The sequence below is a fragment of the Anas acuta genome, chromosome 2 (assembly GCF_963932015.1).
Source record: "Anas acuta chromosome 2, bAnaAcu1.1, whole genome shotgun sequence".
Classification (NCBI taxonomy): Eukaryota; Metazoa; Chordata; class Aves; order Anseriformes; family Anatidae; genus Anas; species Anas acuta.
Genome location: NC_088980.1, coordinates 54,346,164 through 54,357,795, shown reverse-complemented (window position 1 = coordinate 54,357,795; position 11,632 = coordinate 54,346,164).

Here is an 11,632-nt window from a genome sequence, read left to right as displayed (position 1 = left end):
TAACTGAAACCAAGATACTTTTCCACGTGCCTTAGGATAGTTTCCAGGAGGATCTGCTCCATGATCTTTCCGGGCACAAAAGTGGGACTGACTGTCCTGTAGTTCCCTGAGCCTTCCTCTAAAAATGAGGATTATGCTTCCCTTTTCCCAGATACTGCCAACTTCACTAGACCACCACAACTTCGCAGATATGATGGACAGTAGCTTTGCAACTTCAGCTGCCAATTCTCTCAAGACCCACAAGTGCGTCTCATCAGGTTACATGGACTTGTGCACATTCAGGTTTCTTAGATGGCCTTGAACCTCATCCTCAAGTTTGCTTGACTGTCAAGTTCTAGCACCTCATACCTGGTGTGTAAGGGTAGATGGGAAGGTGAGGTAGGCAGGGAGGGGTCTCACCTACCACCCTGAGCAGAAACATGCTTCCATTCTCCCTCTTATCCTTTGTCTTTTGTGTAGTGGCTACCTGGTGGGATAGGCAAACCTTCATTTCTTGTGTAGTGACTGGCTCATGAGTCTGTCTTGGGGATGGTAGAGTACATTTCCACCAGTCAATTTCCTTCCCTGCATGAGCTACCACACAAACTGCCATGCCACGCCCTAACTGACATCAATATTTTAAGTTGGCTATTAATAATAGATTTAACTAACTCCTTCTAAATGTTTACATTTAAACTGACTTCTCTACTCTCAGAAAATAATTGGGAAATTTGTTTTTTTCATTCTCTTGAAGAGTTTAATCAGAATCCTGATGTCATTTGCCTTCTGAATTCTAAAACTATTTTAATGTACCTCTCAAATATACCTTCACTTTACAAAATGTCTCAATTCAGACTTTGTAAGACAACTATTTGTCCCAGAAACAGAGCAAAACAACTGGCTTACAAATTATATGAGCTAAAAACAAGTATTTTTCTAACATCTTAAATTTTCTAGTTTGTTTTGTTTCGTTTTTTCTTTCCTGAATGTCCCACCTCTGCATGTGAGCAGACTGGAAATCTGTTTTACATCTCTTACACTTGGACAGAGATTGTACAATAGTGCAAAAACCTCATGGTGCATACATGTTTCCATGCATCAAGGTAACCACAACCAGTACTCTGGGCTTGCTTCCCTCTCCGTATGCCAAAGATACTGAAACCTCTTACTTTTTTATAGATGTTTCAGCTGCCAAAACACTTAACTAGAACAATATTACTCCAAGAAAACTCAGGATTGCTAGGTGAGACAGATTCAACTGAGAGGTTTCCACACGTTTACCTCTCTGGCTGGTCAGCATAAACCTTGTCTCTTTGCAGGGTGGGAGCCTTTCCAGGTCCCACCTTTCTGGTCCTGCAGCGTGTCCCTCCTCAGTACTCCCAGCACATCAGAGTTGAGCCATTGCCTCCTCCTCATCTGCTCCTTGAGACCTGCTAAGGCCTGAGGAACTGGTGCAGGGCGAGGGGAAGAGGGGCCAGCAGCAGTGGAAACCCCAGGCAGGCACTAACACTTACTGGAATGATCTCCCAGCCCCCGCCTCTCTCTCTCCCACTCCTCTGCATCTTCCCTGGCCTCTCCAGCCCTAACACCTGCACCCTTGAGTCCTGGCCTCCACAGTCCTGACACAAGCACAGGCTTGCAGAGAAAGAAAGCCTACAATGTGTGCAGTATAATGAGACAGATTAAACAGTTTCCACAGTAATCCTGATTTGTGTACACTTTATACTGCAACATTAGAAGACTGTAAGTATTGTATCACCTCCCAGAAATATTTATTGCTTGGGGTATTGCTACAAGTACTGTTTTTAGCAAAACTTACTGAAGAGTTTACTTTGCACTGACAAATATTAGTTGTTATGCTAAAATCTGCTATGCATGCTTATGTGTAAAGCCACTTATTGCTCGTATTTCTCTCTCATCAAATAAATTTTGAAAAAAATTACTATTGTCACAACATATTACTATTTCCAAGATTAATAGACAAATGTTTTCTCTCATACTCATCTGTACAGTTTATCTGTTTCATTTAGTACACCAGTCTAAGAAAATGTACAAAATTAATGGAACAGTTGGACTCATATGTTTTTGTTGTTGTTATTGTTGTTTTTTTCAGAGATGTGACATTGTAATTCCAGCAATTACGTGTTTATGCTTTTGGACATGCTATATCTTTATGCTATCTTTACTTGTCTTTACATTTTTGTAAAAGGATCTGAGCCTGTTGCAAATGTACAACAAATTTCCCTAATACACTTTAAGCTAATAATAATTTGTGATCTAATGTGATATTGAACATTGTCACACACATCATATAAAATTAGTGGAAATAAAAATAATGTATTCATTTTTATTTCACAAATTAAAAAAAAAATAAAGTTATTCATAAAAGAAAAAGCAAGCTACTTTTATTGGGAAAAAAAAAAAAAAAACATTTTGTTTTGACTTTTCATCCATTTCTATAGAAAATATGTAATTGTGGCTACAGAGAACTACGGAAAATTGCAAAAGAAAAAAAAAAAAAAAAAACAACAACAACAAAACCCTTATTGAACACAAAATAGTTGTATTTTTAACAGGAAAAGTGCCTTATATTAGGTCACACAGAATTTTGGAAGTAACTGTTCAACTTTGCATGTTATTCATACACCATATCATTTCCATCTGATGCCACTTCATACAGCCTGCAGGATATTTATTTAGAATTTTTCTATTTCTGTATTGTGAAATACTATTTTTGTTATTGAAGAAGCAGAAAAAAGGCATACTGTGAAATAAAACTGGACACAAAGGCTGTCTGCACAGTCTATTCCTTTGCTGACTAATGCAAAAAATACTCAGCCAAAACATAAAACACTCATATTACTTCCCTCTCTTGTCTTTATACGCAAACAGTGTTCCATGTCCATGACCTCTTGGTACAATGGCACAACACCAAGAACTTTGCATGTCATTCTGTCAGTCTGTCATGCTCACATATCATAATATCAGAATAGAATGTTCTTCAGGGTTTGTTGAATTTGTTCATTTACCATAGCACCTTTCCGTGACCAGTAGGTCTTGACTGCATTTCTGGCTGCCTTATTAATACAAGGCTATTTGAGTCTCATTCAGCTTTTATGTTATTATGTGCTTGTGTAGGAAAGAAACAGGTTGCAAATACAAGGTATTCCAGATGTCATCTAAAGAATGTTGAATAAGAGTAACAATCACTTTTGTTGATCTATGGGAAGATACTGCTGTAAGTAAAATGCAGAAAGCTGTTAGCTTTCACTGCTGCCAAAATGCACTGCTGAGTCAGGTTTAGCCTACTGTCAGGTTTAGCTGACTTGATAAGTAGCAGACTGTTGGTGGACAATAGGTCATTTCCAGCAGAGCTGTTACTTAGCTGGTCAGTTACTAGCACTACCAAGCTTCATTGTTTCTCTTTGATATCTTTATCTATGGTCTGGATGAGGGGATCGAGTGCACCCTCAGTAAATTTGCAGATGACACCAAGTTAGGTGCATGTGTCGATCTGCTCGAGGGTAGGAAGGCTCTGCAGGAGGATCTGGGTAGGCTGGATCGATGGGCTGAGGTCAACTGTATGAAGTTCAACAAGACCAAGTGCCGGGTCCTGCACCTGGGGCACAACAACCCCAAGCAGTGCTACAGGATGGGAGATGGGTGGTTAGAAAGCTGCCAGGCGGAGAAGGACCTGGGAGTATTGGTGGATAGTCAGCTGAATATGAGCCAGCAGTATGCTCAGGTGGCCAAGAAGGCCAACACCATCCTGCCTTGCATAAGAAACTGTGTGGACAGCAGGGCTAGGGAAGTGATTGTCCCCCTGTACTCGGCTCTGGTGAGGCCACAGCTTGAGTACTGTGTTCAGTTTTGGGCCCCTCGCTACAAGAAGGACATCGAGGTGCTTGAGCAGGTCCAGAGAAGGGTGATGAAGCTGGTGCGGGGCCTGGAGAACAAGTCCTACGAGGAGCGGCTGAGGGAGCTGGGGTTGTTCAGCCTGGAAAAGAGGAGGCTCAGGGGCAACCTTATTGGTCTCTATAGGTACGTTAAAGGAGGCTGTAGCGAGGTGGGGGTTGGTCTATTCTCCCACGTGCCTGGTGACAGGACAAGGGGGAGTGGGCTAAAGTTGCACCAGGATTTTTTTAGGTTGGATATTAGGAAGGAGTTCTTTACTGAGAGAGTTGTTAGGCATTGAAATAGGCTGCCCAGGGAAGTGGTTGAGTCACCATCCCTGGAGGTCTTTAAAAGACCTTTAGATGTAGAGCTTAGTAATATGGTTTAGTGGAGGACTTGTTAGTGTTAGGTCAGAGGTTGGACTAGGTGATCTTGGAGGTCTCTTCTAATCTAGATGACTCTGTTCTTTTCTGACATGCAGGCATTGACATACATAATGCTTGTCAAAGAAATGCCCCAACAGTCTCTTGGTCAAGGGTCAGAAAAAATATGACTATATTTAATATTTTAAGATGATTTTTTTTAATATTACTGTACTACAATTCAATGACTATATCACAAATAATATCAGATGTTTCTTCTCAAATTAAGATGATAAAATTGAGATGAAAGAAAGTACTTTTGTAACAAAGACCATTTCCAGTAAAAGAAGGCTACACCCAAGGATGATGAGAACTGGGGAACGCTAAAATATATTCTACAAAAAAAAACAAAAAAAGTGCTGTTTCCATGGGCCAGGTAATGATTCAATGGATTGGATGGCAGGGAAAATGTAGTCCTATTGACATTAGTCTGATTAGAGGTTGAATGTCAATGTTTACAGAATTTTTAAATTCTGTAAGTCACACTAAAAACAGCTCCTCTTGTTTTTCCAAAATGCAGAACTTTTTTTTTTTTTAAAAAAAAAAAAATAATAAATGTATTTTTGCTTATGTTTTCCTCTATGGAATGGTTTGGGGAAAGATTTAAAAAAAAAAAAAAAAAAAAAAAAAAAAGAAGGAAATTTTAATAGTTTACCATTCGCTTTGATCTCAGTCCCTGCTTAAAAAATCACTTCTTTGGAAGAGCTCAAGAGTTCAGTCAGTCAGTCAGTACTTTAAAAAAATAAAAAATGAAAAAAAAAATTAAAAAAAAGATGACTGTTATGCTAGTTCTTAATATTTTGATGAAATTTTATTTTTTCTTGTGCTTACCCTGACAGATATGTTTACCTAGCTTTTTCTTTCAGAGAAGGCAAGATGATACAGATGACCTGTAAATGGAAATACAATTAACACATTATTATATCTGAAGTTTTTCCACTAAGTACTGTTACACTGCAGAAGGTCATTATGTGGTCTGAATACCACCTTAGTAACCTTATCTGATATTTTATGAGGAAAAATAAATTTGGTGCACAATTCAATTAACAGACTGGTAAAAGATAGATGCATTCTTAGATACATATTAGCCAACAAATTTCTATAAAGTAGGTCTTCCAAGAAGATTTGTTTTCATATTTTAATAGGATTATAAGTTGTCAATAAAGATGAAGAAATAAAGTAAAAGTGACATACTCGGATTTTGTAAAGGTCTGTTCTATAATGATTCTTTGCCTGGATATTGTAATGGTTTTTTGACTCTATGCCACGTGGCATGTGAATTGAAAATTGTCACCATGGAAACGATTAAACAAATAATAATTAAAGATATCTTAAGTAGCTGAATAAATCTCAACAGAACCCAAAAAGTAAACAGCAAAGTCAAAAGAAGAGCAAATGTTACATTTTTAGTGGGATTTAGTAGAAAATAGAAGTCAACATTTTTATTCAGGAATCGCAATGTAAATATAAATAATCTTGCTAGTGATCTTTCTGGATAACATAGAATAGCAAACCAACAAAGAATGTGTGAAGCAGGTTAAACACAAAATATTTTTTGTTTAACTTGATAAATCAGACACTCTAAAACAAAACAACAACAACAACAACAACAAAAATATCTTAGAGCAACCAATGGGAGATCTTAGTTCCAGGAAAAAGAAAAAAAAAAAAAAAAAGAATGCATAAAAGAAACTATTTCAACAGTGATTCCCTTTTTTCTTGGCCATCAAAAGTAAGATACCCTATTTTCAGAGCTCCCTGGGCAGGATATTTTCAGTTGTCTAAAGGATTTCGTATACAGTGTAAGCTAGAATGCTATATAGAAAACAATTTCTCTTGGCCTTTAATTTGAGTAGGAGCAATGTGGAGGACCTTGTTGTGTTTTTTAGATACAGAAATTAAATTTATATCTAGAAGGCAAACAAACAACTTTACTTTTGTTTATTCTTATTGAGGTATTTTCTTTTATTCCTTTTGTACTGTGTGGAAAGTTTATAAAATCCATTTTGCCAAAATCTGGCAGATATTCAGTGTGAGCGAAAATACAAAAGGGAGCCATTCAGTAGATTAGAAGTCGTCTCCAAATGTGTGGGACAGGACTGGGACTCTGCATGGTACAACAGAGAATCTCCTTTTTGAGCCCTTGCAGAGGTATCAGTGCTGATGCTGGCAAACAGGGAGAGATGCTGGCAAAAACTCCCCTCCAGACAGTATAAATTATGGAAGAATGGGTTATTTTAAGTGACTTCCATTGCTTAAGCATATTCTCTGTTGTCAAATGCATATTTTGTTCTTTTCTACCTTCCCATGGTGCTCAGTGCAACAGAGGATCAAATTTCAAAGTAGAGTTAATTGAATAATGCTTGTTGGTCCGTTTGGTTGGGGAAATCATATTGAGATGTGCAGTTAGAACCAGTATTCTGGTCCTAACGAGGAATACTCAAGAACTGAGTCTCTCATTAGGATAAATAAAAATACCTCTGCAATTAGCAACAAATTGCCCAGATTTAAGTCTTGATCTTAGTTTAGAAAATGGTGATTGCTTCTCTGGTTAATATTTACACATCTTTATTTTACTATCAAGATTTTAAATTCTGTCCTTTCTTGATTACGAATACAGTATCCTTTATATAGCACTGTGGATTTTGAGATTAGACTTTTTGAGATTGGGCTTTTATCCTGATATAGAGGATTTTTTGAAAGAGCTATTTAGTAACACATAAAATATTTGGAAGAAAAAGATCCTCATGAAAAACACACCAAAAAAATTTAAAAGTACAATAAAAATTAATTACTTAGGAATATCAGTCACTATCCTTCTTTATTTACCAAAAGCTCAATTCCTCCTTTGGAAGAAGCAGATGTGCAGAAATTAAAGACTGTGATTGAAATTTTCTTTCAACCTAAAACACATTTAAAATTTGCAACTAAATAGTATTTTGTCAATTAATCCTACTTATTAGAAGGAAAGGAAACTGGGAAAAAATAACAATGGTGGACATTTATCTAATAAATATCTATGACAACTGTTTATTATTGCCCAATTTTTCAAATGGTTTTGCCATATTAGACCAAAACAGGAGATTCTTTCATCCAGTTTCATGTTATGTAAAGTGATTGATGCCTCTGAAAGATTAAGGGGAAAAAAACAGAACATAAAAAAATGTTCACTATGTAGCTGTTTTATAGAACTTGTTCTGAATAAATGGGACATTACATTTTATTTAATTTAATTAAGCTAATTTAGAGAACTAATTCTGGCTGTAAATTAATTTTCTTCTGTTAGAGGATCACATTTTTTTCCCTAGTGGAATGGGTCTCCCCAGGTACCCAAGATTCACTCAGAGAGTCAAATCTTAATTAAAGCAGTGAGAATTTAATGGCAACCATGTATCAGCTTGAGCTGGGTGCCTCCAAGGAGGGTCCACACTCAAAACTTTCCCTGGGTTCTTATACCCATGTAATTTTCATTTTGTCAGTAAATAGGGCTACAACAGGGCTACAGTCACCAGTGGGGTCCCCTAGGGCTCCATTTTAGGACCAGTTCTTTTCAATGTTTTCATAAACTATTTGGATGTAGGACTAAGTGTTTTGGGTCAATTTGCTGATGATAATAAACTGGAAGGATTGATTGTTGACTCTGTTGAGGGTGGAAAGGCCTTGCAGAGAGATCTGGACAGATTGGAGGGCTGGGCAATCACTAACCATATGGTTTTAACAAGAGCAAGTGTTGGGTCCTGCACCTGGGAAGGGGCAACCCTGCCTATACTTACAGACTGTGTACAAAATGCTGGAGAGCAGCCCTGCAGAGAGGAATCTGGGAGTTTGGGTTGATAGCAAGCTGAATATGAGCCAGCAGTGTGCCCTGGCTGCCAGGAGGGCCTCCTGTATGCTGAGGTGCATCAAGCATGGCATTGTTAGTTGGTCAAGGGAAGTGACTGTCCTACTCCACTCTGCACTGATGCAGCCTCACCTTGAGTACTGTTTGCAATTTTGGGCACTACAGTACAAAAAGGATGTGGAACTGTTAGAGAGTGTCCAGAGACGGGCTACAAAGATGGTGAAGGGCCTAGAGGTGAAGACATACAAGGAGTAGCTGAGGTCACTTGGTCTGTTCAGCCTGGAAAAGAGGAGGCTGAGGGGAGACCTCATCATGGTCTACAGTTCCTCATGAGGGGGAGTGGAGGGTAGGCGTCAACCTATTTATTCTCTTTAGTGACCAGTGATAGGACCTGAGGGAATGGCATCGAGCTGTGACAGGGGAAGTTCAGGTTGAATACCAGGAAAAGATTCTTCACCAAGAGGGTGGTCGTGCACTGGAACAGATTCCCCAGGAACATAGTCAGGGCACCAAGCCTCTCAGAGTTTAAGAAGCTTTTGGACTATGATCTCAGTCATATGGTCTGGATTTTTGGGTAGACCTGTGTGGAGCCAGGGGTTGGACTCAATGATCCTTATGGATCCAACTCAGGATATTCTATGATTCTATAGTCAATCAGTTCTAAACATGTACACATTGTGTTCCTTCAGATTTGTAGTTCTTTTTGAAGGGGTAGGATGGCTTCTTTTATCTCTCAGGACAGGATGGCTTCTGTTATCTCCCAAGGCAGGATTACTTCTGTTATCAGGGCAGGCTCTGGTCTGGTGCTGCCCTTGGTCAACACATTCTCCCTTTCCCATTGGCGCCACCCAGGCCACCACACAATGTCATTCGCTGTTGCCCAGTTGCCACTCCATACCAGTTTCAGGTGATGCAAAGCTCATGCTATGGTCTAAGGATTCACAAAATTTATTCTACTAATGTGAAACAAATCCCAAATTCCTTACATACCAGTGGCTTGTTTCTTTTTCAGTGCTGTAAACTGTCACTGAATCAATAAGGAACAAAAAAGGTATTACTAGTATTTCATCTTGTTTTTTCACTATCTTAATCTATAATGAATCTATGTTTGTTGTTCTCAAAGGCTTTTCAAACTTTGTGTGTATGTGTTATGTAGGTTTTCGTGTCAGAAAAGAGAAAAAATCCTGATTTTTTGTTGAAAAGAAAAAAAAAGAAATAAACTAGAAATTCTTACATGGAATAATCACCACCTACCTGATATTTGGCTTATTTCACAGAATAACTGATAATATTTCAACACAAAATTAAGCAAAAAGAAATTGATAATTCTGTGTTAAACAATTAGCAAGATAATTAATACTAGTTGAAGGGTTAGCATTTTGAACATAAAAGTTTTTATATGTTAATTGCCAAATTGACAATAAAAATAGAAATGCAAAAATTCAGAAATAATATTATAAAAGTCTTCCCAATTTAATTACAGTTTATCTGGAGTAACTACTTTCAAATAATGTTCTCCAAACTTTCATTAATTTTCAGTTAAATAGAAATGATAAAATTCTGCAAATAAATAAGAGTTTGTAATTATACTAACTTCCTTGAGATGCATGCCTGGGAGTCTATTTTCTGTAAAAAAAGAAATAGGAAGTACAAAAAAAAGTCAATTCTGCCTGTACAAAACTCACCATATGCACTTATCTATGATATATGCAAGACTTGAGCAACACTTGTTGATGTCTTGAAGCATGAACTAAAACTCACCAGCTGTAAAATTTCATTTGTGCTTTTTATTATTAATATTATTTTTCAATAAATAATTGCCATATTTGTTTCATAGCTTGAATGATTTTTTTTTAGAATGACAAGAATATGTTGAAGAAATGGTTAATTTCTTCAGGTTGAAAGGTTGAAATAAAGAGTTGTTTTTTTTAAAGCTTACCTAATAAAACCAGATTTCTAGGAAAATATTTGAAATAGTAAGTAATTGGCAAGGGGCAATTATCTCATTGTCAGTGTAAAAGACTGCTAATATGGTAAAAGTAAATAAATAAGATAAAAAGCTAAACCATGATTTAAAGGCACATAAAATTAAACATCAGTTCATGATACCTTATATTTATTAAAGTGTAAATTCTTACATAGGAAGACTTTTTCTGTATGGCTATAGATGAGCTCATTGCTTATTTTGACAATGAGAATGTGCAAGCATTTATGCTGAGCAAATTTTAAAAGTTCCTCTTCAAGACTGTTGAATAATTCTTTGAAGTCAGCTTTGTATTCCTCTTCTATTTTCTAAAAGCCTGATTCTAATATTACAAAATTGAATCATATAAATTGTGTAATACAACAATAACAAAATATAAGTTACATCGTCTGTTGCTCAATATTTTGCTAATTTCTCACACTTTCTTTGAAAATATGTAATATATTAAAATGTGTGGGTTTTTTTTAATTAAATAAGCATCTAAATCACAAGCTGATCATAACCAAAATACATAGTGAAAATACATAATTTGTGTCTTATTGAAGAAAAAGAATTTACATTATTTCACACTTGCTAATTCACAACAAAAATCACTACATTTTGTTTTGGTTTTATTCTTATGATTCACGGAGATATTCATCTGTAGCACAACATTGCTAGAATTTTCTTAACCTTGATGGGAAATGATTGTTCTGCTCTACTCTGTACTGGAACAGCCTCACCTTGAGTACTATCTGCAGTCTAGAGTACCACAATGTAAGGATAGAAAGCTATTAGAGAGTGTTCTGTGGAGGGAAACAACGACAGTGAAAGTTGTAGAAGACAAGATCTATGAGGAGTGCCTGAGGTAACTTTATTTGTTTACACTAGAAGAGACTGAGTGGGGGGGAGGGGTAACCTCATTGTGGTCTACAGCTTCCTCATGAGGGAGAGTGAAAGGGGTTGTGCTTTAGTGACTAGTGATAGAACCCAAGGGAATGACATAAAGCTACGTCAGGGGAGGTTCAGATTGGATATTAGGAAAAGGTTCTTTACTGAGAGGGTTCAAGGAGCAGTGAAACAGGCAAATGGTAGCAGCAGCAAGTCTGATGAATTTCAAGAAGTGTTTGGACAACATTCTCAAATGTATGGTTTGATTTTTGATGATCCTGGGTGAAGCCAGGGGTTGGTCTTGATGATCCTTGTCTGTCCCTTCCAACTCATGTCATTGTGTGATTCTGTGATATACACACATTTACACATTTACATTATTTCATTTATCTCATCATTAAGTGATTATGTCATCACAGATGACAAGGATTGAACTTGTGTTTTCTTTTTTTTTTCTTTTTTTAATAGACATCATTTGTCTTTTGCAATCAAATGTATATTGCAAATAATAGTAAAAAATATATAAAAATACTGATTTTCAACCATTTCTTAGTTAATTCTTGTAGTGGGTTTACATGGCAAGATTTTGGTAACGGGACTGCAGCGGTAGATTTTGTGAGTAGATTCCAGAAGGTGTCCCAT